The sequence below is a fragment of the Colletes latitarsis genome, chromosome 3 (genome assembly GCF_051014445.1).
Source record: "Colletes latitarsis isolate SP2378_abdomen chromosome 3, iyColLati1, whole genome shotgun sequence".
Lineage (NCBI taxonomy): Eukaryota > Metazoa > Arthropoda > Insecta > Hymenoptera > Colletidae > Colletes > Colletes latitarsis.
The window spans coordinates 38,525,230-38,542,863 of NC_135136.1; the positions used below are offsets into that span (position 1 = coordinate 38,525,230).

Consider the following 17,634-nt stretch of genomic DNA (forward strand, 5'->3'; position numbering starts at 1 on the left):
TCAGAACTTGTAGGCAGTACTTTGGCTACGTTGCACAGTGGTCGGAAATCTTACGAACTAAGGAATGCAAACGTTTGCGATGCTATTCTCGTTCTACAATTTCACACGCAGAGAATAATAAAATATAACTTTAAATTTTCCTCAAATGACTCAACTTTAAAATTCTCTGCGATGGAGACCAAACACGGTCGAAGAAATCGTTGACTTTGTGGTCAGAATTTACTCGTGCAAGAGACATTCGATCGTTTTGTTTGAAATTAGCTTAGCAAAACAATAAATAAATCGGATTTTGACGTCGCGAGAAACACGTTCGGTCAGATTTTTCAATTTTTTGACCACCGTACATCGACGCCAAAGCTTGGAAATGGCGGGTTCGAATGGCGCCGTTCCTCGATATTGTTGGTAAATAGCACTGGCGGTCTTGTGCCACGCGTGGTAAATAAGGTGATAAATCTAAACGAGCTCGGCAACAGTTAAGGCGACACGGAATCATTTATGTTCGACTGCAGACGTTGTCGGATAAAAACACATGGTCGGCATTTACAGCTGCGAGACGGGTTCGTTGGAAACGCGAAAACTGCGCGGAGGCGCGGCTACTTCGAACAAGAAAAGTAACATAGGCGAAGACATTTACGATCATTATGTTAATTTCATGAACCAACTATTGTGTCCACTTGGACGTGCAACTTTGGAGTCTACCAAACCCCAAAAGATAAATACTAACGCTCGTTCAGTGGAACAGGTCCTGAAAACTGATCAGAATTAAAAAGAGTTTTCTTACTACTGCAGTGTATAATAAAATTTTAAAGTTCAAAATTACATTTTGGGCTAGCTTCGGGGGTTTCTGTTCCATCGCGTTTTCCGATTACTAAGCGGCGAAACAAAATTCTCACCTCGTTATATTCCATTATCGTTATGTTTTGTAACTGACAACTCGTTACATGAATTATTCATGGTTCTAATTAGTCGGGGTTCGATCAATCGTGCCCGGCGCTGCCGATCATCGTTTCCCTTTGCCGCGACTTCGCCGATCGCGATAACGAGCCTGGCCTATGATAAAGGAAATGGAAGTCGTAATTTGCCAATCGAGCTAGAATAAATTAGCTTAAGGGTGTTTGGTCGTGTCTCGATTTAATACATCGTACCACTTCTAACAAAAAGTTCCAAATATTTGCCATTTCTCTTCGCAAAACAGGAGAAAATTGAAGATCGCGTTGTTTAAAAATTGTCCTGCGTTTCTCGGGTTCACGAAAATTCGACGATTCATGGTCGCGTAGTTTGAACATAAAACGTGACGGATAACGATCCGAGAAGAAATCTTTCAAAGTATGCTAATGGAATGCTAATAATGTCAGGATGCCATTACCAATTGCTGTCAACAAGGTGGCAGAATCGATTTAGAAAAACGATACCGGTGTCTCCGATACTATGCATAAATTTCAATCCATTATATTTTATTATCCCAGACGTAACGTACACGACATCGAACGAAATTCCATATTCATGGACAGGCCACCGGGACGCGTTCCGTGCGAACAGATTTTCTCATAAACGTGGCCTCATATTTTTTTTTCCCGCGATTAAGAACGGCGAAAGTCCACGCGTTTGCTAGGTCGCCTTAATTGCCATCTCCGGCAAATGAAATATACACACGTTATTAGACACTTCGAATTTACGCTAACGATGAAAAGTCATGCCTGATAATCGATGAAATTGGTAATTTGTCATTGTGGATATAATACTCACGGTGGATTTAATTTTCATGCACGGTGTTATTTATTAGAGCTGTGTATAATATCACTTCCCTACTAAATAAACTTTATAACGACGGGTTTATCTAATTCTGACATTTTATTTGAAATCTTCGGTAATATTTCAGCAGATTATTTTAATAGCTTGGGTATGAATTTAGAGTTTTCATCGAGGAAGATCACGATTAAAAGTAAGTTTAGAAACTTGGACTTTGTAGCTTTTGTTGAATTACTATTTTTATTGCATTTACACGACAGCGGTAATAAAGATACGCGGATTCCGGGATTGTTGGCTGGCAATAAATATTGCAATTGCAATGCAATAAACGCGAAATGACTTTATCAAGCGGCGAACGAGTTACGAAGTTACCGCTTCTCTCAGTCCACAATAATAAAATTAAAGCAAGACCGCGTACACAAAGTGAAATCCGACGTTCGTTTCATGAAACTGATGCCCGTGTAATCGAATTCGGTACGCTTCCGCGGAATCGATTTCGATGAACGGCAGGACAGAAAATACGAGAACGCGAGACCAGAACCAGTATCGAAGAACGCAAAACGTACATACCGAATACGAATAAAAAAAAAAAATGCAAAATGCAAATATCCATTCCGAATTGTTCGAGTAACGATCGATTCCTTTGTATTGGCTCCTTGCCAAATTGTATCTATTTCACTAGTCGATAGGCGCCCCTTCGAAATAAAAAGTTCACCGATAGTTTCACTCGAGACGGATTAACCACTAAAATTAACTTGTCAGCGCAATATAAGTTAATTGCGATTTATAATCGACTCGATATAAGGTAAGGCACGTAACTGGAACCAGTTGGCTAGCTACGTAATTACGACCTAACATCTTAATTACCTAACAACTTCTCGTATAGGAAACTATTAATTCCTCTCGATGTAACCGAAGTGAACCTTGAACTTAGACCTTACGGTGCGCGGTAATATTTTTCGGTTTGAGACTCGGGATAGGGCTGTCTCAGCTTGAAGGGCAGGTAAATGAAGTTTAATCGCTCTTATCTCCCCTAAAAAGACTAACTCGAGGTGTGTTTAGATTGGGGAAGCAAGAGTGAAGTAGCAAAAGCAGCTGGGCTACGGTTAGAGCAAGACGTAACTCACGTTTGTTCATCAGTCTATTCTTCGTTAAACATTCCCAAGGCAATTTTTAAATATTATTTAAATAGTCAAGTCGACGGTTTATATTCGGAGTATTTGAACGCAGAAAATAGTCCCAGTCCTGGGAACAGTGGGCGCGACTGGAAAAAACTTAAGAAGCTCTGCTATATAATCAACGACAAACTCCTTGTTCCGGTCGCAAACATTTCAGTTTCCCAGCAGAAACCTCGCAAACGTCAAGTTCTCAGAGGAACGCCAACCGTTACGGTTTCACGTGACGTCCGCGAACCGCCATCGACGACGTTCATTAGAGGCAACTGATTTCCCTGAAGCACAAACAGGAACGAGTAGCCTGAAACTTGTTATAAATCCTTCCAAGACCTCCCCACGTCGAGGCATCGCATTGTGATACGCCGATTAACCAACCGAGGAAGATATAATCCCTCGGGTTCGACTCGTACGGAGCGTAATGCATGAGCCATATCGGCGTGTACGATATTACGTTTATTACGCGTTACACCGATACGCTGTGGACCGAGTGGCGCCAACCAGCCGGCCTCCGCGTACCTACGTGCAACTAGGTACAGTGGCTGCCATATTCTTACGCCCAGAGATGCCCAACATTCTTATCAACCTACAAATTTCGATCAACGAACGAAAAAGACCAAGCAAGAACCGAATATTATTTTTTAAAATACTTGTACACCCTCCAAAACTAATTTTGCAAACATCTCTAGCAAGGAGTGTCCTTCCAAGATATAATTTGGGTTTCGACTGTGTTAAGACTAGAAAAAATAGTCAAACTTTAGTTTCTTAAATTCCTATTTTTATTATAAAAGTCTGTATGTCCGTTTCAGAAGTTGGAATCCTTCCAATGTATCAAATGCAAAGATCGATGATTAAAATGTAAGTGTATGACAGCCACTGTACGCAGGTACCTCCTTGCGGCGATTTCGCGTTCACGTACCTTTGGCACACGTTTTATTTCCATTCGAGGAATACGCTCGAGCCGGTAGACCTCGTCTACCAGCAGATTAGCCGGGCGAATCGAATATTTATAGCCGCGTCCGTTTTCGCGATCGCACACGCGCCATCGAGAGCGCGTACACGGCTGGGAAAAGGGACAGGGCACGGCTGTCGCGTTCCGATAACGCCGCGGGAGTCCTCGATTCATTCTTCTTTACGGCAACGACAGCGTAATCTGGGAATCGCGGCGATAAATCCTCAACTATTCCGGGATCAAACGTTTCACGGACGTGCGTTGGAGTTATTGGCAATTTCCTCGTTATTTATGCTCGTGGCGTCGCTTTGCGCCTGTCTCGTATCGTGATTACAGTGTACGGACCGGGCGTTCTTTATCGCGCGTCATTAGGGCCCCGGTTCGGTAATATTTATACTTTATACGCGGAGACTTGAAAAAAATTCTTGAATCTCCCCTTCGTTTATTTACATTTTCTCAATACGTGATCCAGGCTTTTCGATACACGCTCCTTCTTCTCTGAACCCCTCGTATCTTCTTAAGGAAAATTTAAGAAGTTCCGGAACTATCAGTGCGTAACTCGTTGGTACCGACGTGTGAGGGCTATATTTTTCAACAAGACAATGCGCCTTGTCATACCTCAAAGAAAACCAAGGTGTGGTTCGCTGAGAACACGTAATATATCCGTCTAATAATTTTAAACCCACCTGTACATTTCATTCGCGCGCAAAGAAAATACTGTCGTAGGAGCACCAACTTTGAGTGTTTTTACAGTGTACCCTCTCCCATCATGCTTCAATCCGATGTACTAAAAAATTTCTATGGAGAAACAGTACCTAGTCCCGAGCTCTGTTAACTTTTATAATTTGGCGCAGAATCTCGAAACTTTCTTACGCTCTTACGTAGTTGCATCGCGGAAATTAGCAGGAGTCGGTTGCGCTCGTTTGTTATTTTCAGTTCGGTGTTATTTCATGACCCCATTCTACCCGAGACCGGTGCATTTTCGACAACGTGAATGCACATGCCGCGGTTCGTGATTAATGGAGTTTCTCCAAAATTTGGCCATTGTCCAATGCCCACCGCTGGCGCCAGTCGTAAATTGATAATTTCCGCGGAATCCACTCTCTCGCGATTGCTCTTTCGATTGAATTGTCAAAAGTATTATATCACTTAAGATAAATGTTACGTGTCTGTTTACGTTTGTCTCCCCTTTGAAAACAGGAATTAATACCCCGCCAACGGGAGATATACTAGCATGTTGTTTGCCAGGCGAGCGTAATTGGCGGGAAATGTACCGATACGCAAACATTTTAGACTAGATCCTGGTCGCGATAAACGCTTACAAATGTGTTCAGTATGTTATTCCCTTTTTATCTGTTTATATAATTTCTATATATTGCTGTAGCTTGAAATTTCGAGGATTCTAAAATTGCAACTCTGAACATTATAAATAAAAATAGAAAGATTAAAGTTTCGATGGAACGTAACAATTCTTCGTACAACGCATAATTTACAACCTATGGAAGGTGAGCATGTTTGGTGACTCACCTCGTGTGCATCGACGAAGGTACATGTACTCGCAATAACTAGAATTACAGCTCCAAAATTACTCGCCGCAGGCAGAATTATTGTTTCAAACTCGCCCATTGGCAACGTGTTCGCATTGACATTTCGCAGTCAAGATTACTCTTAATTGTACCTCGTGAAACGAACTGGAAGAGGTCGCTGCTGAATTAATGATAAATAATTAATAGTTTCGACAAAATTCACGAAACCGACCTGTAATGAGTGCCTTTCGATCGAATTGTCGAGGATATTGAAAGAATTAAGATGGGACTCGTCTAATTACGTTATTCTCTTGTTGACTGCAGGGATTAGCCCTGAGAAACGAGATGCAAAAGATCTGGTCTGATGAGAAAAATATGACAAGTCTTGAAGTAATTGGTAGCTTTCACAGAATTTACGAAACCACCCTATCAATTAAGAAAGACGGGACGCGATTAATTACGTACTTCGACTGCAGGGATTAACCCTTTGCACTCGACAATTGTTTCAACATTTTTTTACCAGCAACTCGATCATTAGAAATTGCATTTTATATTGCATACTTGTTTATGTTACCGAGGCAACTGTCGTTTCCAGCGGAAAGGGTCAATATTGACGTTTCCTTGGCGTTTCAATTATACCTTATGAAACGAGTCGCAAGAGGTCGACGTTGGACTAATGAGAAACAACGTCTGGCGAACTCTTGAAATGCTGGAAACCGCAAACTTGGACTTCTTTCTACCCGGAAACACTGCACGGTGCTACATTTCTCACGCAATAATTACTCGCGGTTCAAGAACCTTCAACAGACGAGTTTTTGCTCAACGAACGGACTCTTAACAATGAGTCTGTTATTGGTGACTATTGGCGAACACGATGAGACTTTTTCGAAATAATTCACTGGTCCATCCAGCTAACTCCAAATCTCTTGAATTATTACAACTCAGGACTTCAGTTTCAAGTTCTATGATTTTCTATTCATTCATTTCTGAGTTATTACGATTATAGGCTGAGGACGTCGTGTTCCATAGTTGTCCAGAGTGCAAAAGTCTTTAGATACGAGCCTGCCGCGTAAGTCATGTGCAGCATCCGGAGGCAGACTCGGAGTGTGATTTCTCAGGATTTAAAGGGCACGAACGATTAATGTCCGTCGGGACGTTGCCGAATACACCTTGTGGAGAGCGAGCAGCATCCCACATCGTGGTGGCCTTGCCTAAAAGTCGGCTGCTTACGAAACAGCACGTGGCTGTGGTATCGTCGGGGTGTGGTCTCTGCGGTTTCTCCCGTTACATCATCACGAATATATGGCCAGTCTAGTCATGCACTTTCTGGGTGGTTGGCATTCCTATTTTGCCTTTTCTTTTTTATTCCTTTTCTTGCCCTACCACGCGCTCGCGGGAAGATTCATCGCGCACCGCAGGATTACGTGGCGTACATAATCGACCACGGGTCTTAATTAACATTTACGATTATTCGTTGGCACGCTGTTCAGCCGGAGAATTGATTACATTGCGCGCGACCGATGCATTAAGCTGCGTTAATGAACGACCACTCGAGCACGCTTCTCCATTTTAGGGATCTAGTCAGCCTGCTTAGATTGCACAAATTTTGTTCGAATAATATTGATATATCTTTCCAGGAGGTTTCTGAAGTTTCTAATCCGTTTGAGTCTTTCTTTATTTCAAAAAACGAAAATATAGTATGCTGCGCTTGTCTATGCAGAAGTAGCACCGTCGGTGGTTCTCTAATTAAAGCCTCGTTAATGCCTTGCTGGTAATTATATAAATTAGTTGTACATAAATTAACGGAGCGTTCGATGGTACTGGGTGATTAAGAATTGTGTCACGAAGAAAAACAGAGGTCTGTAGAACGTAGTATCAGACGTGAGACGTGTGCACAAGCTCTGTGACGAAGAATTACAGTCACGGAATAATTCCTCTTCAAACTCTTTTGTTTTTCTTATTCTTATCTAATTTTCGAGTCTTTTGTGAGAAGTATAATGTAACTCCAAGGAATTTAAGGGGGGAAAAATTGAAGAATACAAATTGAAAAGGGAGGAAACGTGATAAGAAGATAATAAATGAATTTTTAGCGGGCTATGGTGGTTCGAAGCGCGGGCGAATTGCTACTATGAGTCAGCCTTGGCACCGATAGCTGCGTATCCGTAAATTAGCATTCGGCAAACCTCGAATACGCAGAAGACCTTCGCGATTCGCACGGTCCTCCGGCGTGTTTAAAAATTTCAGCTGCGTACGGAATGATACACAGCGACTGTTTCTTGGGAGTGACGTCTGCCGCGTTCTTTCCCGGGCTAACAAACGTCGTAACTTTACTACGGGGCTGACTCACCAGCCGACAATCTCATTCATCGGCGAACGAGAATCGCGATAACCGCGAATAAAACGGTCTTGCAACCGCTCTTCGGGGAACGACACATTTCCTAGGATGGGAAAGCGTTTTAGCAATTAAAGCCATTCGTTGGACGCGACGTGTACTTTTCTATCTTTCTTACCCGGTTTTCTTGCAACAGCTTCAACGCCACGAAGAGATTTACCGTCCCTATTTTATGTTCTTCCGTCAAACTCAACGGCATTTTCTTAAACAAGTTAAATAAATTTACTCTGTCATAGCTGAAAGAGACTTTTCATTGGAGGGTCTTCAAGACGACCTCAAAGTCTCGTAGCCTGATGTACAGCTAATATTTCTAAACACAAAGTAGGCTACATTTTCCGTCTGAACATACGGAGCAACTGTACAAAATTCCATTTAGATTGGACAAGAATAGCAGAAGTTATAGGAAAATCATAAACACATAGATTTTGAATTCGAATATAATTTAAAAATGTATAGAACGTATACGTGTCTGAGAGTTAAAATAGTAGATAGACAAATAGGAAAAGGAAGCTTGAAATTTGATAGTGGGGTGAGAGGGTTTTGAAAGATTTAGAGTGAACCTGATGACTGAAATATTGGCATGCGAAGCAGATAGGTGATTGTAAAGTTTAAAAGACTCTGGAATCATTCGGGTTAAAAACGTAACCGTTAGTACGGTCACAGCTGATTGCGGTCAGTTAACCAAAAATACATCTTACAAAGGCGATTGCTTTCGAGGGACGAAGGACGATGCGATTCACCATGCGGTTTTGACAGACGTTCCATGAAATCATACGCACAAATAGTGAACGAACGTCAAAGGAACGCCGAGTTTTTCTCGCGTCTGTTCGCCCACGTTACGACGAAACGGCCGCAATTCGAATTGCACGTCTCGATAACACCGAGTGATTTCATCTGTTATTTTCACTACGCTCCGTCAGTGGTAGGTGGACAGTGTGAATGTTTAGAATGGGATATCGATTGCTCAGATATTTGGTTTCAAAGTGTCGGCGTGGTTTCGCTAGAAAACGTTGTTCCTAGAATCGCATAATGCAACTTTGATTAATTGAAATATATTGAAAATTATGTGACACGAAGCGAACACCAGTGATCACTTTTAAAACAAAAGTCTATTTATTGCCGTCCCGATCTCTCGCTTAGGATCATCTTGAGGATAACAACGGTTGATCTATTATCGAAAACAACCGTCGTTGAGAACAGAATACTATTTTTATAGCGTCTTCTATTTTTTTAAACCCTGATTTACAAGCCTACGGTTGAGGTGTGGAGTCAAGAAAGTAAACGGAGGCTTCTGAATTGAAAACGAAAGCGAGTTTAGAACAGGCACGCTAGGCATCCGAGCGATGAAAAAAGATCTTGTTCGTACGTTCCTCTCGGGTGCACGCGTAAGTGCATCGTTGCAATTGCTCGCGGTAGATTCGTACCAAAGATAGAACTATTCGTCAGTCAGCGACTCTATTTTTTCCTTGTATGAATATAAATAGGCGCAGACAATCCGTGTCAGCGGTTTGTGATCCGCGAGCTGTTTTGAAACACTTTTATATTTCTTTCAACGCGCGTGGAAATAGCCGACCATTTATTCCCGTACCGGTTTAACTGCCCTATATTTTTGGCCCAGTATTTTACTAAATCCAAACATCCTGGTAAATATATCACGCATCGAGCTGCGTGTAACTGTACACGCCAATAACTCACTTTCCCGTTTTTTGTAAGATTTTTAACAATAAACCCTTCTCATCGAACGATGCATTCGAAAGAAAAATTTTTTTCAATAAAAAATATACCCTCCAACTAATTTCATACGGTGCTTCTATAGTTCAAGAATTAAATTTCATAGTGTAGAATTCCATCGACGCGGTTCGACCGCAAAATCATTCTTCATTGTTCGTCGACCGCAATTTCCATAGAAGAAAGAGTACAGTTATTGTTATTAATCCCCGTGACAGATTTTACGGCTGCACATAATTCCGCATCGGCGTACGTCAGATTTCTCCGGCGAGGCAATTATCAATTTCGCTAGCCGGTCAAGGCAATTTTGCAACGATTTTCTTCCAGGAAGGCGTCCTCCAAGTCTTTTCCAACGCGAACGATTATTTTCGCGAATGTGAGAACGTCCAGAGATAAGTCTCTTCTTTACTGTACAAACACGCGCGTTACGGAAGCCATAAATTCCGTTTACGTCGAATAAGGATGCGTTTTCGGATCACATCGTCGCGTCTGGCTAGGATCGACCTCTATCTACTTCGTTCCTCGTTTCAATCCAACGGATACTATCGGCTCGAAACGTGGCTAGACGCGTTAACGAGGAAGGAAATCGTAAATTTTGCAATTGTAAACTCAAATTACCACGAAGATAACGTCGGTTCCACGAAATTTATTATGAAGCCCTCGTTACCAGTGACTTTTCGTTCTGCTAACAATATTACACAGTCTAGACGCCCTTATTTTCATATAACGTTTTATGCTCAGTACAGGATGCTTCAGTAACCGTGACTCGACCGGGATAAATTGTCCACTTAAAAAAGCAAGACAAAAATATACAATAAAATGTAATTGAATTTGAATATTTATGGAATACAATCTAACTGACGCGTCTGTCCATTACTTACTTTTTCCACTTGTACTAACGTCCAAGTTGTGCTCTATTTAACGCGTACCCAATCAATTTTCAAGGTTGATTTTCACCAAAAGGAAGCCTCAACTTATTTTTTTATCAGCTATTTTCGGAATCTATTCAAATCCTGTCCACGGGACTGCATTTCGATGCGATCCGTCTCAATCGAGGATGAATCACGCGTCATTACAGCAGACTGAACGACCGAGGATCGCATTCTCGCAAACACGCACGCAAATCCTTTGAATTAATGCACGCGAGCATTACGGCCGACGTTTAATAGAAACGATTGCGTTTCTTTATTCCGGCCGGTAAATGAAGATTGGCGGATTGTTATCGCCCGACACGGAGGATATTAACAAGTAATTTGATGAGCTGCAAATTGTCGACCACCAGTATCGCACTAGCTTCGTCGTTGTTTACGGTGAGTCACACCGTAAATATAGATACGCATTCGCTAGGCGTATGCTAACGCGCTGAATCTTTTTATCGGAGCGACTTTCCCCCGTCGAGCAGACGGATTACCCTAATTCCCGTAATTATCATAATGAAATACGCCGTACCGCGAGTTCGAGAGATTACAATCGTGGCTGTCGAACCGAGTTGGGCAATAATCAACTACACGTTGACGATTACTGAAAATTGTAGTAATCTAGCACAACTTTTGCAATCTATAGTCACTCGTGCATTGATATAAAAATGATTGATTACTTATTGATTGATAAATGAAAACAGCAGTGGTCAACGTGTTTGTAATCAGCAATCGTGATTTTTGCTTTAATAGTAATCTTCAATTTCCGTTTTGCCTAACTCTGCTGTCAAAGCGTCTGCAACTCTGCAATTTTCGAGAAACATTCGACAGAAAAGTTTACGGAATTTGTCGACACGAACTCCCAGCGAAACGAGTCGTCGAGGCAGTTAAATTGTGATTTACAGTCGAAGACTTTCATATTTCTGCGGATAACGTGCACTTATAGCGTCTCGTTTCTATATTCTCGATAGCGATTGACGCATTGATACCATAAACCCACGACACGGCACGCACAGTGCCTCTAACGGATGTGTAAACTCGAGCCTAGTTTTCCTTCGGCGTTTCGTATTGGAAAATTTGCAAATCGCGTGTAACAACATACCTGAACGTCGCGATAAGAACTAAATGCCGTACGGTGGACATTTCTGTTGGTGATTCTTCGATTAAAATATATAATCATTCAACGAGGCGCGACAAGACACGAGTAGTCATTAGTCACATCATTCTCTTAATCTTCGCGTAGCAGATTGGAACTTGTTTTGCAACATTGCTGCATCGCGTAGTCATGTAAACACTTTTACCTACCGTTCGTACGGTGCATTTTTATTGAGTCGTTAAAAACGTTGAATGTAATAAAAATTTTGCAAAAGAATACAGTGATATTCATTGGCACGATACATAGGCTTGTAGTAGAATAATAAAGAGCTTTACTGTACAGTAAAACTAAAATTAGAAAAATTTACATATTATATAATGTAATCCCTTAAATGGTCAATGCCTGACTGGATTTTGGGTCGAGAAGTATTAATAGAAGTAGATGCAACAAGTTAGAACGATAACTGGGATGCACCGTTCAAGCGGTAAGTCAACGCGTTGCATAAATCAAGGAAATCTGCTTAATTACTTTCAAGTAGAACAGTCCGTGCCGCGGTCTGGCTCTGGTGCGATCTGATTCACGGGCGGTTAAGTGGCCGAGCAAAAGTTGCCTCGCAGGGACATCCCGTCGGAATCGTAATGTTATGCGAGCAATTAATAATACAGTAATTTCATTCAGAGTATCGCGATTTTTATCCTTCAAGGCATCACAATATTATCTTTATGCAGAGTTTAATATACTAATAGCAGCTGTCCCAAAAATCGCGATACGATTGACTATCGTGTCGTATCCGTAGAATTTAATTACGAATATTTATTGACAAATTTTCATAATTGTACGTAAACATATCAAATTTCACGTACCTCCCTCTCGTTGCGTCACAGTCCGGTCCCGAGCTACCGACGCTTCGAAAGAAATTATTGTAGCAGGTTCGCGTAAGGTAAACGTTATGCAAACAGAATTATTAAAGATTCATTGCCGTCCAGTTTAAGACCGCGCCAGGTTCCCTCGATCATTTTTATTCTGCTCTCTCCGGATATCGTTCGTACCGTTTCAAAATACTCACGCGACGAGATACGACCGGTGCACTTTCGTGCATGGTAATGAGCTACACAGCTCGACGTCCAAATTCATGATTAATCGAGTAATCAGGCAGGACAGTTGCACGGACATTCGTCCGTTAAGTAATTAAAGGACTTGTTGCTGTCTCGGTTTCCACTGTCAGAAATATTAGCTGTCTTGCACGGGGAATCGAACGGAAGATTGGAAACAGAATGCACTTCGTACGATGGACAAACAATATATCCACGTTTGATATTTACCAATATAATATAAATTTATCATTACGTGGAAGGAAGGGAAGGGAAGACAGAAAAACAAAATTAAGGAGATACGATCGATGATTGCTTGTCTCAATTCAAGCACATCATTAATATTATAGACGCAGTGCACAGATTGCTTGGATTTATAACCCGCAACTGTCATGGTATCAATAATCCACTTGCTATAAAAACCGTATACAACTCATTAGTTCTCTCGCGCTTGCAAGTGTTGTCTGATCGTAGCATCATGTCACGGACATTAACTGACTCGAGAAGGTACAACATAAGTTCCTTCGTTTTGCAGATCGAATCGTTCGTTGAACGGTTTTAATCATAATTATCAGCCAATTCTACGCCGTTTGAGTTGTATTCGTGGAAAAGACTCTGCAAACAAAGTGAATTTATAACCTGAAAAGGAACCATTTCCAGAGGTACGATTACACGGACTTTTTGGATCTTCAAAATCAGTAGAATAAGCCCCCAATGTCTGTCTCGTTGAAAATACTACATTACCTGTATACGAATATAAAATAAACTTTTTCTTTATCTTCTCTAGTCTCGTTTGGTGGAATGTTTGAAAGTATCGCGACGTATTTGTCTCGGTTAATTTTTAAGTGCCCACCCTCTTGCTCTTCCGGGTGTGGCACTGTTCCAAGTTGTTTTATTTATAAAGTAAAATTGCTCGAATAATTCCAGCATTAGTTTGCAGTTCGTGGTCCGTCGAATCGACCGTTTCTCCCGGAAATATAACAGGGGTCAATTAAAATTCATTCATCGAGAGGGGCAACGATCCATCGTCTTTACCCCGAGCAATCGACGTAATCGTCCGCTTGTCGGCTGCACTTCCGAGCACATCGCCGGCGCAACATGACGCAACGTCCAAATTTATGATTAATCGCGGTTCCTGTACGGCCGCCGCTCGCCTTCCTGTTCCTTTTTCGGCGAACGTCGAGAGTCCGCCGAAAACGCGTGCCGCGATCCTGTGGTCCACGGTTGAACAAAACAACCTTCCTGGGAACCAAAAATCCTCTAAACATCGAAGCCTCAATCAACAAATTAGTATCTCTGATTTTCGTCTTATTTTGGCCTCTAATTTTTCCCATTAAAAAATAAGAATTCGTTTACAGCCTATAATATAAAAAATGATACATCTTCCGAATTTCCAAAGGTACGATCCATTGTATCGTTGAAAATACAGTGGAAGGTTGGATCGAGTTTTATCGGATTTATTTCCGTCACGATCCAAGTTAATTAAAAACAGAAATGGTTGGCCATCTCGTGTTTGGCCCCACTGTGGGCCCCCCGGTCGTGTTCCTGTTCCTTTTTCGGCGAGCACGTCGGCAGACGGCCGAAAGCGTTTCGCGTGCCGCGAGTGTGTGCATTCGCGCGGCGTATGAGCTCAGAGGCTCATGCGTACACGCACGTACGGATTGCCGCCGCGCTTGGAATATAATAGCGGGTAATACGATGGAACTGGGGCAGTCCTGCTTTGACGCGCGTCTTAGAAGCCTCCACCTGCTACGCTCCCGCTATCGGCGCGCGAATTTTTATTTTCGGAGGCCCGATCGTCCGTGATTCGCTCGCCTGTCGCGATTCAACGTTTTTCGCGTACGCGACGAGAACGCGAATGGGAGCTTTCGAGGTTCGCGTGACCGTAGTTTCTCCGTGATCGTCCGAGCGTCGACGTCTCGCGAGTCGCGACCGCGATACCGTTCGCCAAAGGACTCTATTTTTTTGTCGGACCCCAGGGTCCGGTACCCGTGACATTTCAGTGATCGAGTGAACCCCGACGCGCGGGATTCGTGGTTTCCGTGCGTGGTTCGCGTGCCAAGATATAAGAGGATAGTTGCTTGCGTGCATTCTCCGGGAAACTAGAGTGAGTTCATCCACATCAATTTAATAGACGGCCGCGTGTATACTCGGTAAGGTTGACTCGATGGAATGCAACAAGCATCTGCAACCGATGACCATCGAGACTTATGCGCAGTCACGTCGAAAGTCACTTTCCTCGTTCGCGAGCATCGATGCTTCTTTTTGTTTGTCTTTCAAATGACTACTCGAGAATGCCGTGCGCGAGTATGTACAAGGTGTTCACGCTGGAATTTGTCATGTTGCAAGGACGCGTTTCTGTGGGTCGGGACGAAATGAAATTCTCGTGTAAAAGTGGACACGGGAACGCGTTGTAAAAATGGTCACAATTTTCAGCGCAAACAAAACTCACTCTCGACGGGGAATTATTTAACATAATGTTCCGTTAACCACTCGCCCGGGTGCCTCGATGATTTCAGCGCGAAGTGGTCGAAATGTGCTTCGATATTCTCCAGTGTAATTAAACTCCTCTTAACCCACTAACCGCCAAACAATCATCAAATATTAATTTTCGACGCTTCTTTACAAATTTCGAATATTTTTAAATTAGGTATATACGAATGTACAAACAAAATAATATCTCTCATCGGAATTTTTTTGGATTAAAATTCAGCACATCTCTGACCTCTAATGAAGTAATGGAGCATTTCCAGGCTCACGTTTATACGATTCTTCCGTTCTATTTTGACCCGTTAAACACAATCCAGCCGCACGTTACGTTACCCTTGACACACCCTGTATATTATAAAGTAGCGTATCAGATAATAATATTTAAGATACACACTTTCTCGGAATCGATGATTACATTTTAATTCCGCAATTTAAAAATTTCTGTGAACTACGCTCGATAAACTTTTTTTTACATAGATGTTTGATAATCGCGATAAGCGTGTCGCAAAAATGTCAGCGGTACTTATGTATTGATTAATCGCGTGACACAATGCTTTCATGCAATAATAGAAGAGTGAGTTTTTTCATTATAAAATATTCTGTTGTATAATTGAATTTTTATTTTTATTTAAAGGGTAACTGATTGTCTTTCATGAAAAATGCCAACTAATTATGTAATAAGTTTTTATCACGGTAAGAATTTATTCGAATAACTGCCAACTCTGCCATATAAGATTTGTAAGATCGAGTAACGAAAGCCTCTTCGTTCAATGCGATTATTAATTCCCAACACTTGGCGTGGCGTAGCACGTTTACATATCGCGTCTTTCAAAATTGAATAGCCGTTTATTAACTCGTTTAATCGAGCTCTGTTTGCCTCAAATGGCCCGGAAAATGTATATCATTTCTGCGCGCGTCACGTCATCGATTCATCTTCGACGAGTGCGATTCGAAATCACGCGTGGTTCGTGCCACCGCGTTGCTATTCGACCATTCATTAGCCGGTGATTGATCGATCGTATCATTAATACTTGTCCGGACATCTGCATTCGCGTACGCAGTTGCATTCTCGTTGCGAATTCAAAACGCATAATGATTCGACTGTTTCTGGGAAAAATCTCGATTCATCTTGTCACACGATGCATAGTTGATTCCGATAAGACAGAGGATCTATGATATGGCGATACGTAGCTGATTTAGCAACGAGGCAATTTTAAATGGTCCTACAAATATATCATGTGTTACGAACACATTAAATTATAAATGACTCGTTAAGAATAATAATTATCATTTAGAGAAATCATTGATGTTTTATTCTTCCCCATAAATATTATTGAAGAAAGTAAGTGAAGGTGCGAAAATGTCAATTGTAGAATTGTCATGCGAAACCTTGGAGGCGATACCTAAGTATAGCTGTCTACAGTACTTGATATGTACGCATATGTATTTTGTTTACGTAACGGTTTCCCAGACTCGCGCGTCTTATCGATTGATGTCATGCTCGGAATTTCATAATAATCGCGCTGAATGTTTATATACGTGCAATGGAAGAGGCATCGTGTCTTGAAAAATAAGAATTCGCAGCTCATCTTTCCTCCTGAATATTTTACAGCATACCCAATTATAAGACCGTGTTTGAAGATCTCTGTGCAGTATTTAGCATGACTGATTATGAGACATGCTAATTGCTGGGCGCATAAACGATGCATCGTTCACACTCCCGTTAAGCGCTCCGATTTGCCGTTCGTATGTGTATGCAGAGCAATTTCACGCGCGAGAAATCTACATTAAAATCAGGAAGCGTAAAAAAAAAACACGAAGACTTTAAACACCACTTTCATATTTCAACTAGATGACTGTTTGACGACAGTAAATTAAAAAGATTGTTCAGAAAAATAAATCAAGCTTATTTTATCGAACTAATAAAATTCGAGATAGATGTTTCTATATTTGATTTGAATGTTCAACTTTTCCTCGAGTAGCGAAAGTTGAACAGTAAACATGGCGTTGGCATCGACGACGCGTCGAAAGCGGTAATCGGCGTATCCTATCTCAGACGGGGAGGCGTCAATTCATTAACAAAAATTTGATCAGTTCGGATAGCCCGACCCAAATTAATGTAGATCGGACACTGCAGGGCTAATGAATATGTAAACGAACGCCGACGAAAATGGCATACCAATAAAATACTCTGCGTTCTCGTGATCGCCATTACAATACTGCTGAAAAATAGGTATCAGAAATTTCCAATAAATTCTTCCATGGGTCCATTGACTTCCTATAGAAGCCTAATCGCCTTGTCACTAAGAGGTTGTTATTAAGTTTAATGATATTCGATTAGTTATGCATTCCTTCGATGCAATTTCGTATCCCGAAAATTGCCACGATGAAATTTACTTTTCGACGGGTCCTCTATGCGTGGCTCGTCTCTTTTTCACGCGACAAAGATTTCGTGTTCGGTCACGTTAGTCATTAACATGATAATACAATCTGGAAACGACTCAGGGCGGTAGATCAAACG

General features: G+C 41.7%; 3 protein-coding genes across 7 annotated transcripts in view; 1 reads left to right on the forward strand and 2 right to left on the reverse strand.

Annotated features, from left to right (window-relative positions):
- LOC143340460 (uncharacterized) overlaps positions 1 to 17,634 on the reverse strand; it is a 641,167-nt gene that overhangs the window by 298,508 nt on the left and 325,025 nt on the right. The gene's annotated exons all lie outside the window — the stretch shown is intronic.
- Syn (synapsin) overlaps positions 1 to 17,634 on the reverse strand; it is a 49,665-nt gene that overhangs the window by 14,528 nt on the left and 17,503 nt on the right. The window lies entirely within an intron of this gene.
- Positions 1 to 17,634, forward strand: part of Timp (Tissue inhibitor of metalloproteases) — a 29,061-nt gene that overhangs the window by 1,983 nt on the left and 9,444 nt on the right. The window contains exon 1 of one of the 2 annotated variants that reach the window (XM_076762432.1): positions 14,525 to 14,730. The exons of the other annotated variant lie outside the window; for it this stretch is intronic. The gene's annotated coding sequence lies outside the window, so the exon portion shown is untranslated. Of the gene's footprint in view, positions 1 to 14,524; positions 14,731 to 17,634 lie in introns of those variants that run through there. 2 annotated transcript variants of the gene reach the window in all.